This window comes from Microtus pennsylvanicus, chromosome 1 (genome assembly GCF_037038515.1).
Source record: "Microtus pennsylvanicus isolate mMicPen1 chromosome 1, mMicPen1.hap1, whole genome shotgun sequence".
In the NCBI taxonomy this organism is placed as follows: Eukaryota; Metazoa; Chordata; class Mammalia; order Rodentia; family Cricetidae; genus Microtus; species Microtus pennsylvanicus.
Genome location: NC_134579.1, coordinates 96,576,591 through 96,595,497, shown reverse-complemented (window position 1 = coordinate 96,595,497; position 18,907 = coordinate 96,576,591). Strand labels below are relative to the sequence as shown.

Below are 18,907 nucleotides of genomic sequence, written 5' to 3'. Positions count from 1 at the left end.
AAGAATCCACCGGAAGGGGAAGGACAGACCTTCCTCTAATTTAGGCCTCAACTGGGATCTCACTCCTCCCCTGTGTTCCAAATGAAAGGTATACTGGGTGAGGCCTAGGGTCCCGCCAAGTGTGGACTGCCTGCCGGGTGTCACAGGCTCAATGGAGTTTATGACTTGCAGGAGAGTCGCAGGACAAGCCTCGGGCCCTGAATCCGGGGGTACCCATCCTTGTCCTCTGGTCGCGTCTGAGCATGGGAACGGTGTGAGGGTTGGGGCAGCACGGCCAGAGATCCAGGATGGGCGCCCCGGGCTCGGGTCCCAGTCCCTAGCATTCCCTTGCTCCTTGCTTGTGTATCTGGCCGCGCGTTGCGGCTCCAGGCTCCTCGGCCCTATCTAGTCTGGGCTGCTTCCCGGAGCCTGGCTCTTGGGGTGAGGAGGTGGGGTCCAAAAGGGTCGAGGCTCTCTGCCCAAGGGGGTCCTCTAGCTCCACAAGCGCACGGAGGCTCGGAAGCTGCGCGCAAGGCCTTAGCCCGGCGAGGGCGCTCTTGAACTTGATTTTGAATTTCAATCCAACGCTAAAGCTCCTGGCTGGGGAAGGGGCGCGGTGGGGAGTGGGAGACCTAGGGACCGGCTCTGCCAGTGTTCTGGGAATAATGAGGGTGTGGGGTGAACTGCCTGGGGCCCAGAGCCCCAGAGAGACGACTTGGATCCCCAGAGAATCGAGAAAGAGGCTAGTAGGAGAGGAATCCACCACTCGGAACCTTCCGGGAATGGGAAGGTGCCGGGCTGATCTCACGCCTCCGGGTCTCTCAGTCCAAGGGGGTGGTGGCAAGCGATTCAAAAGGAAGGGACTGTGAACTGGGTCGGTGACCTTAGGGGGAGAGCAAGTCCCTGGTGGGAAGAAGGGATGTTACGTCTCAGAGGGCCAGACAACCTTGTACCACCTCCTATTCTCCTCCCCCGCCGCCTGCCCGGTGAAACAACCGTCCCTGCGGGTGGTGCTGTGACACACGCGCTTACCCAGGGTCTGACTTCGGGGTCAACTTCTTCATGGCTTCGTGCGGGTGCGTGTGTGTGCACAGCCGTGACTGTACGTGCGTGCACATCCCCGTTTCTCATACCCACCTCCCTTCGCCACGAAGGGTCCCAACCCCATGACACTCGGGGGAACTTGGGATCCAAGGCGCGGTTCAGTGGCCTGGGGCACGGACAGGGGATGCCGGCAGGGCCAGGAAAAGGAGAAGAGGCTGTATCGGCGTCCTGAGATGTCCCCACAGCTCCAGCCAACTTCCTCTCCGGGAGCCCTGACCCCCTCCCCGGGCCACCGATGGACGTGCAGCGGCCCCCGCCCCTGCTTGGGTCCCCTCCCCGCGCAGCTCCCACGTCCGACCTGCCTCGCGCTCACAAAATGAACCACCGCCTCGCGTCGCCGCGGCCGCTGCCGCCGCGCCCGCTCCCGAGCTCGAAAGCCGGAGCCTCCCGGCCCCTTCGGCGTCGCCGGCGCCGCGGCCGCCCCGCCTGCCCGGCGGGTCCGGGGCTGCTCCGATCGCTCGGTCCCCGGTTCTTGACGCAGTGAGCGCCGCAGCCCGGCTCCCGCAGGCTCCTCTCGACTCTGGGCGAGAGGCCGATCCCTAAGCCCGGCGGGCTCGGGGAGGGGCGGTTAGCGCGGGCGGGGGAGGAGGTCTGTCTGGAGCCAGCCAGAGCTCCGAGGAGGAAGAGGAGGAGGAAGCAGGGGCAGTCACCGCCGCCGCCGCCGCCGCGGCGCTCCCGGGACTTGGGCGCGCGCGCTCTGTTAGCCGGCGACTGAGCCTCCAGATCCGGTAGCCGCAGCCCAGTTCAGGTAAGAAGGGGTGTGCAGCGGGCGGGGGTCCCCTTTGCCGCAGACGCGGGGTCTACAGGTCCCCGCCCCTGGAGGGGGAGGGGCGGGGAGAATGCGCTCTCGTCGGCTTCCCGGGTGGCGCGGGAGTCCCCAACGGCTCCCACAGCCCTAGTCTCCTCTATTGCCCCAGTCCCCCGCGCCCTGTCCTGCGTGTCCGCATCTGGGCCGTGTCCCCTCCTAGCCTGTGGGGTTTCGGATGCAGCGCTTTGGGTCCGAGGCTCCAGGGCGCCCCCCACTCACCGGCGTTCACTAGGCGGGTGCACCCGAAGTTCTCGATTGCCGGGCTCCGGCCGGACAAACTTCCCTCCCCGACTACGCGGATCGGAGAGCCCGGGCTTGGGACCCCTCCCCTCTCCTCGTATTAGGAAGCACCACCCGGGACCTGAAACTTTGCTGAGCGTGCTGTCTAGGTTGGGGGCGGGGAAGAGGGGTCGCTTTGCCGCGAGGAGCACGGGATGGCCGAGGTGCCCCAAGTTGGCCCAGAAGCTGCATCCCTGAGTCTGGATACCTCCGCTCCTAGTTCAAGGAGGAGAAAAAGTGGGTGGTGAGGCCTCGATTTCGTGCGTGCGGCTCACTGGTCTCCAGTCGCTAGAGTCCTGGGAAGGGTATTGTAAGACCCATATCCCCACCCCAGCGGGGTGTCCGGGCTCTGTCCAGCTCCCTGGAAGGACCTGAGTCCTAGTTATTAACAGGCGCCTGTGACAGGAGCCTGTAGGGATTGGGAAAGACGCTGGGCTGGGTTTGGCTGACCCTTCTCAGTTCTCAGGGATCCCATTCCGTCGCCAGCCCACCTCTCTCCTTTCACTTTCCCCTCAGGTCGCAAGGTGTCAGCTTCCCCTCCCCTAACTTTTCTCTTTCCAGACAGCCCGATCTGGACTGTTAACCACCCGGGGTCAAGAGCCTAGGCCGACCTCTTGACACCCAAGCGCTCCAAATGCCCCCACCCACCCCAGGTTATGGGTGCAAAGTCCCCAAGGCCATTCTGCTAGGCATGAATGGGGATCACCCTCAAGCAGTTTCGAGTCCTTGTGACCCATCGCCCACTAGTGACACATTCACCAGCAGCTGCCCAGGGGCTGTGGCGAGCAGACTGGCCTGCGAAGCTCCTGGAAGGGTTTGGGGAGAAGTACCCCGTTCCCTGTGAGGGAAGGAGCCAGTGTCTTCTTGCCCCCTCCCCATAGTGTCTCCTTCCCACGACCTGAGGTATTAGAAGGGTTCTGTACCCTTGTACCCTCTCCCCATCTCACCCCAAAGCTCAGGTCAGAACCTGGGTGGGCTCTAGCATTTGGGAACAAGGGAGTCGGGTTCATCTTCTGGTCTGGAATGAGAGGTTGCAGAGCCCAGACCCCTAACAGTTCGGGGGGGGGGGCTCTTTGTCCCAAGGGTGCCGCGGCCCCGCCCCCTTCGGGTTCACTGCTTCCGAGCCCGCTTCAACAACCTTAGAGCTTGGAGAGCTGAGGTGGTGCATCTTTCCGGCTGCTCTGGGTCGGGGGAGCGGCAGGGGCGTGGAGCGCAGCGATGGGTCCCTGACAGATGTCCTCGCGTGGCGGCGCCGGCGTCTCTGTGATAGAATTAATGGCTTACAAGCAAACGGCCGATCTGTCCGGTCCCGGGGGAAGGGCGGCCCATGGGACTCCCGGATCTTGGTTACAACCAACGGAGCAGCTTGGAGATTGGGGGGGGGGGGCATGGCCTGGAAAACCCAACCCTCTTACTAACGTCCCCCACCCCCACCCCCGGTAACTGAAAGCTCCTATATTGGATGTCCTGGGGACCCTATCACGGAAGGACGGCTATCTATCGGTGCTGGTGTTTTCCCTTCTTTAAGCTGACCTCCTGGGACCTTCCTCCCTCTCCGGCAGACTGGTGACCCTGGGAAGTCACAAACTCGCCTTGAGGATGGGGCTATATTGGTCCAGAGTGCTCTGGGGACCTGAACCTCAGCTTGCTTGTTCTTTGTTGAAGGGGTCAGAGGAGCAAAGTTCAGTTAAGTGAACCTGGGAGCACGTACTATCGCAGTGCCTGGTACACAAGCAGCTCTCACCCTTAAATCTCTAGACTCACCAGACTTGTAGCAGGGTTTTGGTCATGCTTGGCCAGGGGGAACCCTAGAGATGTAGAGAGTCTGCCCCTTCTCTTGGAGTTTGCCGTGGGGAACTGATGGCAAGGGTGTCAGGCTCCTCCTATCCACCTGCATAGAACTGACCAGACTCAGAATACCATCCATGAGTGACTGGGAAGTCACAGGGACAATCTTAGATCAGTGGATGGGAACCCCTTTTAGATACAGCTGTGTTGGAAGGGTTTCCCCCACCTCCCACCCCAGGTCCATGGGCCAGGGCCTAGAACATTCAGGCCAGCAGTATTTATCTATCTGATGCTCTTAGACTGGGCTTTGACAATAACAGAAGGCCAGGCTGGGGAAATGACAATCATCATCGATGACCCAAGGGCCCTGCTGCCCTCCTGTGTCTAACTTGATCCTATCAGTTACACATTTCCAAGACATAGTCTTTGCCTACGTTGGGTATCCCTTTCTAGGAGTCCTACCCAGCAAGGACTGGGAAGGCACACAGTCTTCAATTTCCAAGTTCATCCAGTGCTTGAAGGCCTGGCAGGGGGAAGGTAGCTAAGAGCCCACCACCCCCTTCCAGCTCCTGTAGGTGCCCAGGCCAGGAGGGAACCCAGCCTGCCACCCTAGAGCAGGGCCAGTCCATACACAGGACTGGATGGTGCTATGGGCGTTCATTCACTTTCCTTCTTCGGTCCCCACACACTATAGGATTTATCTTGATTTGCTCTGCCACTGAATTGAGTCAACTCTTTTGTATGCTCGGTGAATTGCCCAGCTGCTGGCGAGGAGCGGAGGAGCGGAGAGAGCGTGCAGGGGGTACTGAGGCCGGGAATCAGGAGCGGGCGGGCGGGGAACAGGAAATGGGGAGGGGGCGCCGCGTGGGGACGAGATGGGCTGTGTGGGGAGCCGGGATCTGCACCGGTGGGGCTGTGAACAGGACTTATCCAGGACGCTGTCATCAGCGTACCGGCCAGAGTAAGGAGTCCATATGGCTCTGAGCCTCTAGCTAGGGTCTTCTTGGGCCTGGGGCAAGCCTTTCCTGACTCGGTTTCTCTCCTGGGGCTTCCTTACAAGCAGGCGCACATCAGGAATGGTAGGCTAAGCTGGAGGGGTGCTGGAGAGCCCTTCAAGTCCTCTCAGAGGTTGGGGTGAGTGAGTGAAGGATGGGGTTCAGAGACAGGAGCATCGTTCTGGGCTCCTAGGTCCCAGCTGTCTGGGATCTGGGCCAGTTCCACCGGAAGACCTGGCTCCTGAGATGGTCTTAGTGTGTTGGTGGTGATGGGGTCGTGCGAGACCCTTGCTGAGGCAGCAAATAATCCTTTCTACTTAGACGTGCAGGAGGGACTATCAGGTGTCCCCCACCCCTGCAGTTTCCTCCGCGATCTCCAGCTCCCATGAGCCGGATCCTGAGGGCGATACAAGCCCTGAGCGCAGAGGGGACCGGGAGGCGGGGAGGAGGGAGGGCGCGCGGCTCTCGCAGCCGGACTGAGCGCCGGCGGAGCGGGTGGAGGGAGCCGACTGGTGGCGAGGGCGGGAGGGGGAGGGGAAGGAGGGCGGGCGGCGGGAACCAGCCCCCCCGGACCCCCCCTCAGGCCGCGCGGCGAGGGGCGGGGCGCGCGCGCAGATCGATGGGCGAAGCTGGGGAGGAATTTCAATCCGAGAGCGAACTTAGAGCTTGAAGGACGGAGGCGGCAGCAGTGGTGGCGGTGGCGGGTGCAGCCCCGGAACGCCGGCCGAGCCGGGCCGGGCAGGTAAGCGTGAAGCTCGGGGATCTTGCGTCGCAGTGTGGCCCGAAGCCGAGCTTGGGCCGGTGGGACCCCGGCCACTCCGCGGGAGACCAGCCAGCGACATTGCGCTTCTTTCTCCCCAACGCGCAGTGTGCGCCCCTAACCCCCCGACTGCGCCCTAGGCCCTGTGCAGGAACCCGAAGCGGTGCAGCTGGTAAAGTTGTAGCAACTTGGCTGTAGAGGAATCTGAGCCGGCTCAGTCCCGCAGAGCCGGAGACTAGGGGTACTAATGTCGCCTTAGAGTCACTGCCGCAGCCTTTAGCCTCCAGTCGAGCAGCCCCTTTCCCAGCACTTTGCTTCGCTGAGTGCACCCCAGTCTGCTCCCCAGTGCCAACGACCCTCCACAGCCACTGCCAGGCCTGGAAACCTTCGCACTGTTCACGCACCTCCTCACCCGAGTCCCTGACCCCCCTGCCCTGTCTACCATCCTTTCCACGGCTGGGGATCATTTTGGCAGGGCACCTGAGACTGTTCAGTCACACATCAGAAAGGCTAGGGTCTGCATCGAAACTACTGGGTCAAAACCCTGGCGTGGGAGTTGAGGACTTTACTAGAAACTTGGTGGACCCCTCCCCGCAAACTTGGAGCTGTCCTCATGGCCATTCGTCTAAGGGTTGGGGTGAGAAACCCTGTGAACCTGATCTCCCACCGTTCCTAACCTGCTTGTTCCTTAAGTTAGTGCCAGACACCACCCCCTCCAGGACCTGACAGCATCTGAGATCGAAATATTATGCTCTTCAAGGTAGGGGTTATGCGACCTTGAATTAGGTGACGTCTCTAAGCCTCAGTTTTTCTGTCCGTAAAATGGGGATAGGATAATACTTTCAGAGAAGTAAAGGGTTAATGAAGATGGATGTGGGGGGCTGTTTTCTCCAGCCTGGGGCAGGAGGAAACCCAGATGGAGCTGTTGGATGTGTCCACCCCCTGTGTTGGGTTGTGGGGGTTATGAGTGAACTACTCCCAGGAGAGCTTGGGATCTTTGGGCACAGGAGTTCTAAAAGGTATCAGAGCTGGGAGCAGGTATAAAAAGCAAGCCGGCTCCTCAATCTCTCCTATAGACACATTCTGAAGAGCCACCCCGTCCAGCCCAGAGAGGCAACGATTAGATTGGAGGTATGTCACCGAAAAGCCAGAAATAACCTCACCTCGGTGCCTCCCCTGGCCTCATCAGCCGTCACCTTGTCGTCGAACAAGTGTTGAAGAGACAGATTCTTAAGTCCCACTCCCCAGCTGTGTGTCCCAAGCCACCAAAGGGGGAGGGTTAAAGTCCAGATGGCTGAGGGTAGCCTAAGGGAACACCCATCTTCTCTGGATCCAGGGACTGGCACCTCCCAGCTTTAACTTTTACTTTCCTGGGCCCTCAGAGGTCCAGGCAGGTTGAAGCCAGTCTGAAGCACCCCTCCTTCCACTCTGCCCAACAGAAGCCTTTGGGGTCTCCAGGTGAGAAAGGAAGATCTGTGCTTTGTTCTTTTCTCTGTCCTCCTCCTCCTCCCCCAGGACCTTGGGTGTGTGTCACTCAGCATGATACAGCAGGCATCCCTGTCTACTGACCCTGAGAAAAGCTGGGGTGGACACCTTAACTTGACCCCCACTCTGAGGCCTGAAGGAGAGGGGAGGGGGATCTCTGACTATAGGAGAGGCAATCCTGTCACACCCTTCCCTTCTTTGGAAAACACCAATTTCCCCAAAGTGCCTTGGCCTTGAGTTCCTTACACCTTGGTTGAGGAATCTGCTGGACATTTCTCCCTTGCCTCCCCTTAAAAAAATCAGGTGGTTGTTGCTCCCTGGAGAGTCCCAAGCCAGGGACTTAGTTCAACCCTGCCATTTGAATCATGGGAATTAAATCCTTGGCCTCACACTCTTCAGCCAACTTAGTAGGACCAAAACTCTGACCGAGTTGAACCAGGCAGCGCAGTAGGGCCTCTCTCTCCCTGTGCCCCTTGCCTGTCTCCAGGAACTAAATGCCACCTCTAGATTCTAGGGAACTATCCTCAACACCCGTGAAGTCTTTCTCAGATCCTGCCAAGTCACCGTCCCTGAGGAACCCAGTTCCCATCTGTAGGAGACCGGACTCTAAGTGGCACGGCACGACTCAGCTACTCTAGCATCCCAGATATTTAGGAGCAGAGAGTCCCTGGCCCCCCATGAACTCATATTTCTCAGCTGAAAAAAGCTTGTAGCCATCGGGGTGGGTGCCACACAGATAGGAACAGAAGGAACGAGATGGAAAAAAAAAGTCACTGGGCTGATCGGCAGGAGAGGGATCCCCAGAGTCAGCGATAGAACCATAAATTTCTGGGTGTAAACGTGAAAGAGATGACGGTGTAACATCAGACACTGGATACATTTCTTACCCCGCCCCCCCACAACCACCATTGTTCTTCTCCTTTTGTTATCTGTCCTGGATTTACTTTCTCTCAACAATGCACCGAATGTCACCTGGCCTTGAGTGAAGTCTCTGCTGGAGTTGCTGATGGCAGGTGTCCCCGAAGGGAACTTGACATTATCCATTCCTAAGGTTCACGTGAGGAGAGGAGGCCCAGAGAGGCACAGGATGGTGCCCAGAGTCGCACAGCAAGCCAGGTTGGGAGGAATAGTTATTTATTCAGGCTGCTGGGGACACCTGTTTTCTCTTGCATCTGTGCTGGGGGTGGGCAAGAAGTGGGATGCTACTTGTGGCCTTGTTTGACTACTTGTGGCCTTGTTTGACTCCTCTGCATTCCTATCTGGGCATCCGACTCCATGGGCCCTACTCTGTCCCCTGAGGCTGTCTGTCAGCTTCCTAGAGGGGAGAGCAAGGCAGGAGTTGGGGGCTAGTCGGGGACTCTCGGCCACCTCAGCTCACAAGTACTGAGCTCCGAGAATGAGGCTATGATGCAGAGAGAGAGAGAGAGAGAGAGAGAGAGAGAGAGAGAGAGAGAGAGAGAGGAGAGAGAGAATGTGGTTCTTTCTGATGGAGAGCAACTGATCTGGACCATCTTCCAGAAAGGTCTAGGACCATCCAAGGTCAGGAGTCACGAGCTGTAGGACTTAAACTGGAGGCTGAGAGCTGCCTCCTCGCTGCAGGCTGCCCTAGTGGGCCCAGACCTCAGGGTTGGAAAAAGATCAGAAGCCTAGGCCAGCCTAGCCTCCTTAGGCAAAATACAGAATGGGAATGGGGGTAGATGGGGGGAGCGCTCAGCTCAGTGCTCTGGATAGGAGGAAAACCGAGTGCTAGTGGGCTCAGCTCACCAGCACTGAGACCACTGCTCCATGGCCCTTTCCCACATCCATTTGGCCGAGAGTCTGAGGCAGTGGCCAGCACTGGGAACCTGTGTCTTGATGATTTGACCTCCTTCTGGTCTCTGCCACTGTGACCTGTCTCTTAGAATCCCCTTTCTTGTGAGACAATCCCATACTTTTATGCCCCCAATATGGAGGGGTACGGCTTCAGAAGATGTTCTCCTCGTTTTTAAGGGGCGCACAGGCTTGGCCTTAGCTAGGTGCTGGGGGGTGTTAGCATACCCTATGATGTGGTCTTTAAACATCTGCTGTCGCCCTGTAGTTTCTGCCACAAGAGTCTCCCTGTGCCAGCCCCAGGCATGGATTTTAGGCACAGGAAGAGACAATTAGAAGGGATTCTGGGGGCACAGGCAGGGCCAGGGCCACTTGCAAGTCCTTGGCACCTCCAAAAGAAGCTGAGGTTCAGAAAAAAAAATGAGGGTGGGAAGGCATGAGCTGGCCTAGAAACTCCCATTAGCCCAGCCTGGCAGCTCAGCTCCACTTTCCAAGCAATCCTTCCACATGACAGATGGGGAAATTGAGGCCCAGATAGGACTGTTGCCATGGCGATCCAGACAGAGCACTCAGACCACACTCACCCCCACACCCCTGACTTCTCCCCTCAGCATGAGCAGGTTCCCAGCCTTGCAGATGAGAAAGCTCTACTCCTGCCTGTAGGTCTCCGTCATGGAGGTGAGGGTTCCTTGGCTTCGTGTCCCCCAGAACCCTCCAGCCTCGGCAGCGCATCCACCCTCTCCCCTGGTGATCACACCTCCATCAGAGCTTTTCAGGCAATGTCGACAGGACAACAGAGACCCAGAGAGTCTGCCCCCACAAGCTGCAACTTCGCCCCTGGCAACAGCATCCTGCCTTGGAAGTTGTTGGGTCCAGACAGAATCTTGCTTATCGCGGGAACCCCAGGGAAGTGATTGACAGCCTGAGACTCGCTTGTGTTTACCGACAGATCCCAGTTTTATTTTCAGTAGGATCAAACCCCGGCAACTCTTAGTCATTAACTTCCTCTGGTTTAGTAAACACGGAAGCTTGTATGGGCTGCCACATCGTCCCAACACACAGACACACACACACACACACACACACACACACACACACACACACACACACACTCAGGGATGAAGGCAACCCTGGCTGGCAGTGTGGAGGCAGGGTGAGGATCGCGTCTGGAAAGAGGTTGTAGACCTTTCCAGGGTACACAGTGAGCGCGAAAGAGAAGGAGGGATTTGTGGTTAGCCGTGGCTTCTGCATGTAGTCACTGACGGCCCTCTGCTCCTGTAGTGCTTTCTTCTGGCAAAGGACCTTGGGCTAGATCCTCACTGTGCCCACCGCTCAGATGCCAGGGGACCTGAGGCTTCTCAGGTTTGTTCCTTGAGAGGTCAGTGCCTTGAGCCAGGAAGGGTACCAGCTGATGAACTGGAAGTCCCTGCCCTGCCTGGTAGAGTGCTGAACCTGGTTCCTGACTGTCTCATATGGGGAGAGAACTTCAGGAGCCTTCCCAGCACCTAGCGGCATCAGGGTACCCTGGATGCCATCCCTGAAAGAGCTACAATCCCTCACGTCCATCAGTGCCACTGTTGCTCCCTACAACCAGGGTTTGTGGGAGGGGTGGGCTGCAGTTCAAGGGTGATCCCTTGCCAGTCATGTGACCTGGGAGTAAAGCCCTCCTCCTTGGGCCTCCGAGTTTTAATTTGTCAAATGTGTCTGAAGTTATCCGGTGACATAAGGGACTGAAAACAGAATCTTGGGAGGGAGATGGGTGGGGAGATGCTCTGCTGCAGGATGAGGCTGCGCCGGGCAGGGGGCTGAGACTGTAAGCCTTTGGTGTGGGGTGTGGCCTGCTTGGGGTCCCTTTCTCTCCTCTGAGCCATGACATTTCCCATGTAAGGTGAGGAGAGTTGGTTCGGACAGATCGTCACAATGTATCTGTATAGAAGAGGCAAGGCTGCTGTACTTCTTGAATTTGGTGGTCTGTTCCGTGGGACCCTGATATCCTGGGTGGGGGCACTTCTGTGCCCTGTGTGTGTGTCGGGGGGAGAATGTAAAAAGAGAGGGTGCCAGGGGAGAAGGAACAAGAACCGAGGCCCTGCTATCGCCACAAGCTGGAAGGGCAAAGGACCTTCAAGGCCAACGTGGACAAGAGCCCAGGTTAAGAAGTCCAAAGAAAGGCCACAGGGTTCTGGCTGACCCCAGGCTGAAGTTCATGGGAAGAGGTCATTCTTGTTCTCACGGCCCAGGGAAATTTCTGGAAATTTGCAGCATCCCGGAGACCAGGTTGACGGGATATATTTAAAAGGCCTCTCTGAAGTGGCCGTGGTGATGCTGCGTAAGCTGAGGGAGGGTAGCCTGGGATGCAAAGAGGGACATTGTTTCATGATGAGCAGATGGATAAAGAAAGAACCCCTCCCCATGCCCTGCAGCAAAGAAGTCTGTTTGAGGCACAAGTTGGAGTCTGACTCTTGAGGGTCTCAGGAGCCAGGCTGACACACAGGTGATGGAGAAACCGTGACGTTTCTTTTGACATCGCTTGACTAGTTAGAGCTGGGTCAGAGAGATGGTTCAGTGGGCAAAGGCACTTGCTGCCAAGCCTGACTACCCGAGTTGTGTCTCCAGGACCCACATGGTGGAAGGAGACTCCTGCAAGTTGTCCTCTGACCTCTCCACGAGCGCTGTGGCGTGCAATGCCCCGCCCCCTCTGATAAGCGAAATGTACTTTTCTTAACATGGAGCCATGTTCCTATGGAGAAAAATATTCTATAAAGCGAAACCTATCTTACCTCTGTGTGTGTATGTGTTAGGAAATGAGGGACACACCCCACGGAGAACAAGGCTTTGCTTCCTTTTGATGTCCATTAATGCCTCAGAGGTGGAAATGGGGTACATGTGCCCCCGCGGATTCCTGCAGGCTCTGGTGACAGTAGTGAGCCTTCTTGGGAACCAGTATCTGTCTTGAAGACAGGGTTATAGGACATGCAGATGTGTGTGCAGGGAGGAACAGCGTGGACAGCTTGGGCTTTTTAACAGGAACATGCTCTGAGCCTTTTCCTTGTCTCAAACCCAGCAGAATGGGTGGACATTGGAAGACGAAGCCGTGTGGATCTGTGGAGCGCCGGCAGGCTCTCACCTGTTGGGTCTGAGTGCCGCCTGGCTCCTCTGTCCTGGGAGCTCAGGGAAAAGACTCAGGCCTCTGAGGTGTTCGCCGCCTGGCAGACATCTGGGCTTGTTTTGGTTTCCTCCGTCTGGCGTCCCCACAGAGCAAGGACACATTAGATCTGAGGGATGTGCTTCGCCAGGGATGGCGTTTAGGAAAAACAGCTTGTCAGAAATCCAGGGTGTCAGGACTGGAAAGACGACTCTGTCTAGAGCAGCGGCTCTCAGCCTTCCTGATGCCGTGGCCCTTCAATGCAGTTACTCACGTTGTGGTGACCCCTAACCGTAAAATTATTTTTGTTGCTACTTCATAACTTGAATTGTGCTGCTGTTATGAATCCTAATGTAAATATCTGCGTTTTCGGATGGTCTTAGTCATGACCCCTGTGAAGGGGTTGCGACCCACAGGGTGAGAACCACTGGTCTCTAAAGCAGCTGCCTGAGGACCCAAGCTCCGTGTCCAGAGCACTTAGAAGAAACTGGGTGTGGTGGGTCCTTGCCCTGTAATCCCTAACTGGGGAGATGGAGAAGGGAGGATCCTTGGGGGCCTCGCCTATATGGTGGGCTCCAGTTCAGTGAGAGACCATGTCTCCTCAAGCAAGATGAATCGCTCCTGAAGACCAAGATTGACCTCTGCCCCCCACCCCACTCACGCACGCACGCATGTGCGTGCGCACAATGGTCAGGCAAGACGAACCAGGTGCACACAAGGGCTCACTGCCCCCCAGAAGGCCAGAGTACTGCTCTGTGACCAGATGGACAATCCTACCACAGCCAGCTCAATCTGGGACACAGAGAATGGCGAGTGACCTAGTAGCATTCAACCGCCTGCTGTACAGCCCCCAGGTCTACATCATTACTGTCCCCACCCTCAGATGATGAAAACCCAGCCCTTCAGCCTCGCACACCCAATTGTGTGTGTGTGGGGGGGGTGTCTTAGTCACCCTGCTTTTCTCCCACGCCCCTCCCCATGCACCCTGTTGTCTCTGAGGCATCCCCCTATGCTCCATCAGGCTTCCCCAGCTGAGTGACTCAGGAAGGTTGGCTAGTGTCACGCTGGACAAGTGACCGTGACAGTAAATTTGGGAATGAGGGGTGGGTGAGGGATAAAGGAAGACGTTGGGTTCCCCATGCTCTCCCTGGTACGGAGAGGAACAGGTAGAGACAGGGCAATGGCTGAGGAGCAGCAGTGAGTTTGTAGGAACCTGCGGACATCGTACATGGTGCACAGCAGCCAGGACAAATGTCAAAGATAAAGTTGCTGCTCCCTCCTCTGTCCTCCTCTCTTTCTGAGCCTGTGCCCTGTGCCCTGTGCTCTACAGGCTGCATGGAAGAGCCTTTAAGGTGCCTGGGCCTAAGGTGTCCTGGTCCCCCTGGGTCTGTGATTGCATCAGGATGCCCCTTGAGGCGTGTCCAAGGCAGGACCTAAAAGAGGTGGGAGTGTGAGTTGGATTTGGGGCAAGGTCCCCAAGATCACAGACAACCTTCTGCTGTGACTGAAACCTGATGAGCCAGTGACCATCCAGGGAGTCCTGGTCTCAGGGAGGGCAAACCCCAACCCTGGTTATTCAAGAGGCAGGGCTGGCTAGTGAGGTACCTGCTCCAGTCACAAGATGCCTCTTACCATTTTTCTGTGTAGCCCTGGCTGTCAAGGTTCTCGATCTGTAGAGCAGGCTAGCCTCGAAGTCACAGAGACCTGCCTGCTTCTGCCTCACTAGTACTGGGATGAAAGGCGTATGCCACCACCACCCAGCTTGAGCTGTGATTTTTTTTTACACACTACAAATACCATTTAGTCCTGCCTGTGCAAACCCACTGTGTGTTACCAGTCCTACTGTGAGTGTACAATTCTGCAAGCTCCGACACTGACAGATTCACACAACCAGGGTCTCAAAAAAAAAATCAGCTTCATTCTATAGTATCGTTCATTTAGCTCTGAGACAGAGTGTCAGGCTGTCCTCAAACTCCCAACCATCCTCCTGCCTCAACTTCCCTAGTGCTGGGATGAGAGGCATGTGTTGCCACACTTTCTTAGTGACTGTGTGTGAGTGTGTGTGTGTGTGTGTGTACACATGTACATGGATGTTTGTATGCAAGCATGCAGAGGCAAATAAACCCCAGAAATCCTCCTGTCTCCACCTCCACAGCTCTGAGATATTCTCCGTCTGTCTGTCCGTCTGTCTGTCCATCTGTCTGTCTGTCTGTTTCCCTCTCTCTTTCTCTCTCTCTGTCTGGCACCACATGTGCCAGGCTGGGTGGGGGGAGCATCTGCACCCCCACAACTACGACCAGAAAAGCATTCCAGGGTGTGTACCCACCTACTTCACACAGCTTGGGGTTGAAACAGAAGTGGAGGGAAGCGGCAGCTCTCACTCCCCTCAAACCGGGAGGTACCACCACACCATTTTGTAAAAAGCGTGGCTTCTAGGAATCCGACTCTGGCCCTCAAGCTTCTGGGGCAAAGCTCTGTGCCCCGCGAGCCACCTCCCCTGCCCCGGTGCGGTGTTTGTGAAGTTTGCTCACGCCGCTGTGTGACTCATCCTCTATTTATTTTTAATTGCTAAGTAGTATTCCCCTGTCTCGATAGAATGCCTCTCCTCTCTCTGCATCCCGAGGGACAGACGTTTGAATCATTTCTAGTTTGGGGTCGTAATGAATCACACTGTGACATTTGTGTACCAGGCTCTAAGTGGACGCCAGCCTTCGCTTCTCTCGGGTAGATCCCTCGGAATGGATTGCTGAGTCATTTGGTAAGCTTATATTTAAATTCTTAACAAACTGCCAAGTTGCCAGACTCCCAAATTGGCTGGACCAGTTTACATCCCCATCAGCAATCCTTGAGGGGCTGCGCTCTGTGTGTTTCGGCACCCGGCATGGCCAGTCTTTTTATTACAGAGATCTGAGCCAGAGTGCGGTGCTCTCTGTGCTGGGTCCAATGTGCCGTTTCCAGGTTGACCAGTGACGTTGAATGGCTTTCTGCGTCCTCTTAGCCACCCACATTTCTTCTTTGATAAAATGTCTATTCAAATCTTTGCCCATTTTAATGGGTTTGTCTCATTATTAGCTTTTAAAATTATTCAAATTTACTGTGAGAGAGTTCTGTACATATTCCAACACGAGTCTTTTGTAAGAAACGGATTTGTAAATGTCATATCTTGATATTCTCTCTCTCTCTCTCTCTCTCTCTCTCTCTCTCTCTCTCTCTCTCTCTCTCTTTCTCTCTCTCTCTCTCGGGTCTCACATAGCTCAGGCTGGCCTCAAACTTGCTCAGTAACAGAGGATGACCTTGAACTTCTGATCCCCTGCCTCCACTCCTGAGTGCTGGGGTTACAGGCACGTGCTGGCACACCAGGGTTTATTCTGGGCTGGGGTAGGAAACCAGGGCTTCCTGTATGCTGGGGAAGCTCTCTCCCCACGGAGCCGGAGTCCCAGTCCCTGTTTTCTTCATATGAGCTTTCTGGAGCACAGGTTTTTCCTATCACAATGTCCGTTTTACTCATTTTCTCTTCTTTCATGAATCTTGTTTTTGGCTTTCTTTGCCTACTCCAAGGTCACAAAGATTTTCCTTCATTTCCCCCAGGAGTTGTTGAGTTTGGGCTCTGCTACTTAGATTTATTGGCCATCTGAAGTTAATGTCTGCTTATGATGTAGAAGGACTGGAGTTCATTTTTTTCTTGGTGTATGTGTATTTTAAAAAGACTCTCGTCTGCCTTATATTTTCTTGAGACCATAAACGTAGGAGCTTATATTTTTGGATTCTTTTTTTCTGCTCCACGGGTGTCTATTTTTTTTAAATATGTTATATGTTTATTTATTATCAGCGTGCACGTGTGTGCTCCACGGCATGAATGCGGGGGTCAGAGGATGGCTCGTGGTGTTGGTTCTCCCTTCCTCTGTGGATTCCAGGACTGGACGCTGGTCCTCAGGTCTAACAGCAGGCACCTCGCCTACTGGGCCGTCTTGCTGGCCCTGTGTCTCATTTGTGTCTGTCCTGACGGCAGTGTTATACACTCTGCACCATGGGGGCTCAGCAGTAGGGTTTAAAACAAAGAATTATAATCTGCTCAAATAGTTTTTCTCCTCAAACTCATTTTGGCTCTTCCAAGTCCCTTCCCACGTCATGCCAACGTTAGGATCTGCCTGACAGTGTCTACCAAAGTTCCTCCTGGGGGTGCAAGGGCCTTGTACTTAATTCATAGATGAATTTAGGATCGCGCCTTTGAATCCACATCTTAGAACGTTGTTTCCCTTTATTTGGGTCTTGAATGTCTCTGAGCACTTTGTCATTTTCTGTATGCAACCACTGTGAACTGAACACTTTTCGGACGGTGTCTCACAGTATAGCCCAGGCTGGCCTTAAACTCAGGGTCCTTCTGTTTCCATTTTTCTGAGTGGCGAGAATTACAGATGCGTGCACCTACCCCTGGCTTAACTTAATGTCTTTAGGGGAATTCACTCTAAATAGTTTATTTTCTAGATTAAGCTATGGCAAATGCAATTATTTCTTAATTTTGTAATGTTTCCTGGCAGCACAGAGGAGTGTCGGTTAGACATACACAGGATGCATGTGTATGCTTGTGTGTGCGGGTGTGTGTGTGTGTCGAGGCCAGAGGACATACTTGAGTGTCATTTTTTGAGATCCGTCTAACTTTTTATTTGAGACGGGATCTCTGGCTGGGAACTCACTGAGTAGGCTAGGCTGGCCATCGATCCCTGGAATTTGCCTGTTTCTTCCTCCTTGGTGCTGGCATTACAAGCAAGCCCTACCACGTCCAGATTTATTTGTTTTTAAAGATTTGTTTTTTATTTTATGTGTATGGGTGTTTTGCCTGTGTGTAGACATGTTGCACATGCAGTTCCCACAGAGTCCAGAAGAGGGCTTCAGATTCCTGGAACTGGAGCTACAGGCAGTTGTGAGCCACAATGTTGGTGTTGGGAACCGAGCCTGGGTCCTCTGCAAGAGCAGCCATACTTAACCACTGATCCGTGCCTTCAGCCCAACATCCAGTAAACATTCGGTGCACAGCAAGCACTTCACTGACTGAGCCATCTCCCCAGCCCAAATTTTACATATTGATCCTTTGTTCCACAGCCTGCTAAATGTAGCCATTGATCGGTTCTAGCAGATGTTAATGGATACATAAAAGGCTATGTTATCTGCAAACAAGGAGGGATTGACACCTTTCTTTTCAAGCTGCATGTCTCATGTTTCTTTTTCTTGCCTTATTGCTTTGGCTGGCATCTCTAGAGTCACATTGAACAGCAGAGATGCTTTGTGATCATGGAGAAAGGTGTTTTTGTTTGTTTGTTTTTTTTTTTTGAGACAGGGTTTCTCTGTGTAGCTTTCGGAACCTTTCCTGAACTAGCTCTGTAGACCAGGTTGGCCTTGAACTCACAGAGATTGGCTTGCCTCTGCCTCCTGAGTGCTGGGTTTAAAGGCATGCACCACCATTGCCCGATGAGAAAAATGTTTTGTCTTTTCTGTTCAGGATGAAGTCAGATGTGGGATTTTATTTTTTTAGGGTTTAAAATTTCCTAACGTTGGTACCTGATTGCAAGTTTTCTCATAATAGTACTGCCAACTGCTTTACCACGTTTGCTAAGGTGCCCTGTGTTTTTCTCCCTTTTTTCTATTATTTTATATTACCAGCTTGGTGCACTAATATTTTGTTGAGGATTTTGCATCAATGTTCGGGAGTCAAAGAGGCTTAACTGTGTTCTACTGGGAATTTTTTCTCAATGCCCGGAAAAAATAACAGTTTCTTGACTATGTCTTTCTGTCTCTGTCTCTGTTTTTGTCTCTCTGTTCCTCTCTCTCTCCTTACAGTTCCTTGGGCAAGGATTCAACCACTTGAGTTATAGTCTTAGCTTTTGTTTAGTTTGAATAGGGTCTTGATGTATAGCCCAGGCTAATGTTGAACCCATAAACCTCTCACTTCAGCCTTTTGAGTACTGAGATCACCAGAGTACACAGACACACCCAGTTCATCTTCTTTTCTGAAAAATTCCTGAAAATTTGATTTTGTCTCTTTAGTTGTTAGCCAGAATTTACTACTAAAGTCATCTAGTCCTGGGCTTCTTTCCATGGGAAGATTTAAAACTGGTTGTCTCTTTGGGTCCTGATATGAGTCTACTCAGATTTTCTGTTGCTTGTCAAAACTTGTGTCTATCTAGGCACCCATCCACTTTTTTAAAAATTGTTGACGTTTCCATCATAAAGCTATTTGTAATGTCTCTTCATATTCATATGTATTTGAAAAGCATGTACTGCCCCCTGGGTGGAGAGTTTTGAAAACCTCAGTCAGCTAGGCTAGTGAAGGTACTGTCCAGTCTGTGTTTTTCTCCACTCCAGCCTCATCAGTTTGCTTGCTTTTGTTATACACTGAATTGGAACCTAGGTACATGCTCAAATGCTGAGCTATAGCTCTTCCCTGGTTATCTGCATATAACTACTTTTTATATCACTTTAATTTCTACATGTTTTAATGTTTACACTAAAATATATGTCTTTTATACAGTATATGTTATGTTTGGCTCTTGTTCTTTTAAATCCGCCTTGAGAGTCTCTGCCTTTTATTTGGACTGTTTAGCTCATTTATAGATTTTTTTATTTCATGAAGTTTCCGTTTACATAGTTTCTATATCTCAAGCCTTTTTCTCTTCTTGTTTCCTTTGCTGTCTCCTTTTGCATTATGGAAATGCTTTTAGGTAATATTTTATTTCTGTTGGTTCTCATTCAAGGGAATTTTC

The 18,907-nt window shown here is 53.8% G+C and overlaps 1 protein-coding gene across 3 annotated transcripts in view; it reads left to right on the top strand.

The window, feature by feature from the left end:
• Positions 1-984: 984 nt before the first annotated feature.
• Elfn1 (extracellular leucine rich repeat and fibronectin type III domain containing 1) overlaps positions 985-18,907 on the top strand; it is a 66,133-nt gene continuing 48,210 nt past the window's right edge. Inside the window, exon 1 of one of the 3 annotated variants that reach the window (XM_075974580.1) lies at positions 985-1,831. The gene's annotated coding sequence lies outside the window, so the exon portion shown is untranslated. Of the gene's footprint in view, positions 1,832-4,859; positions 4,920-5,588; positions 5,696-18,907 lie in introns of those variants that run through there. The other 2 variants (XM_075974589.1, XM_075974581.1) reach the window with 2 other exon arrangements.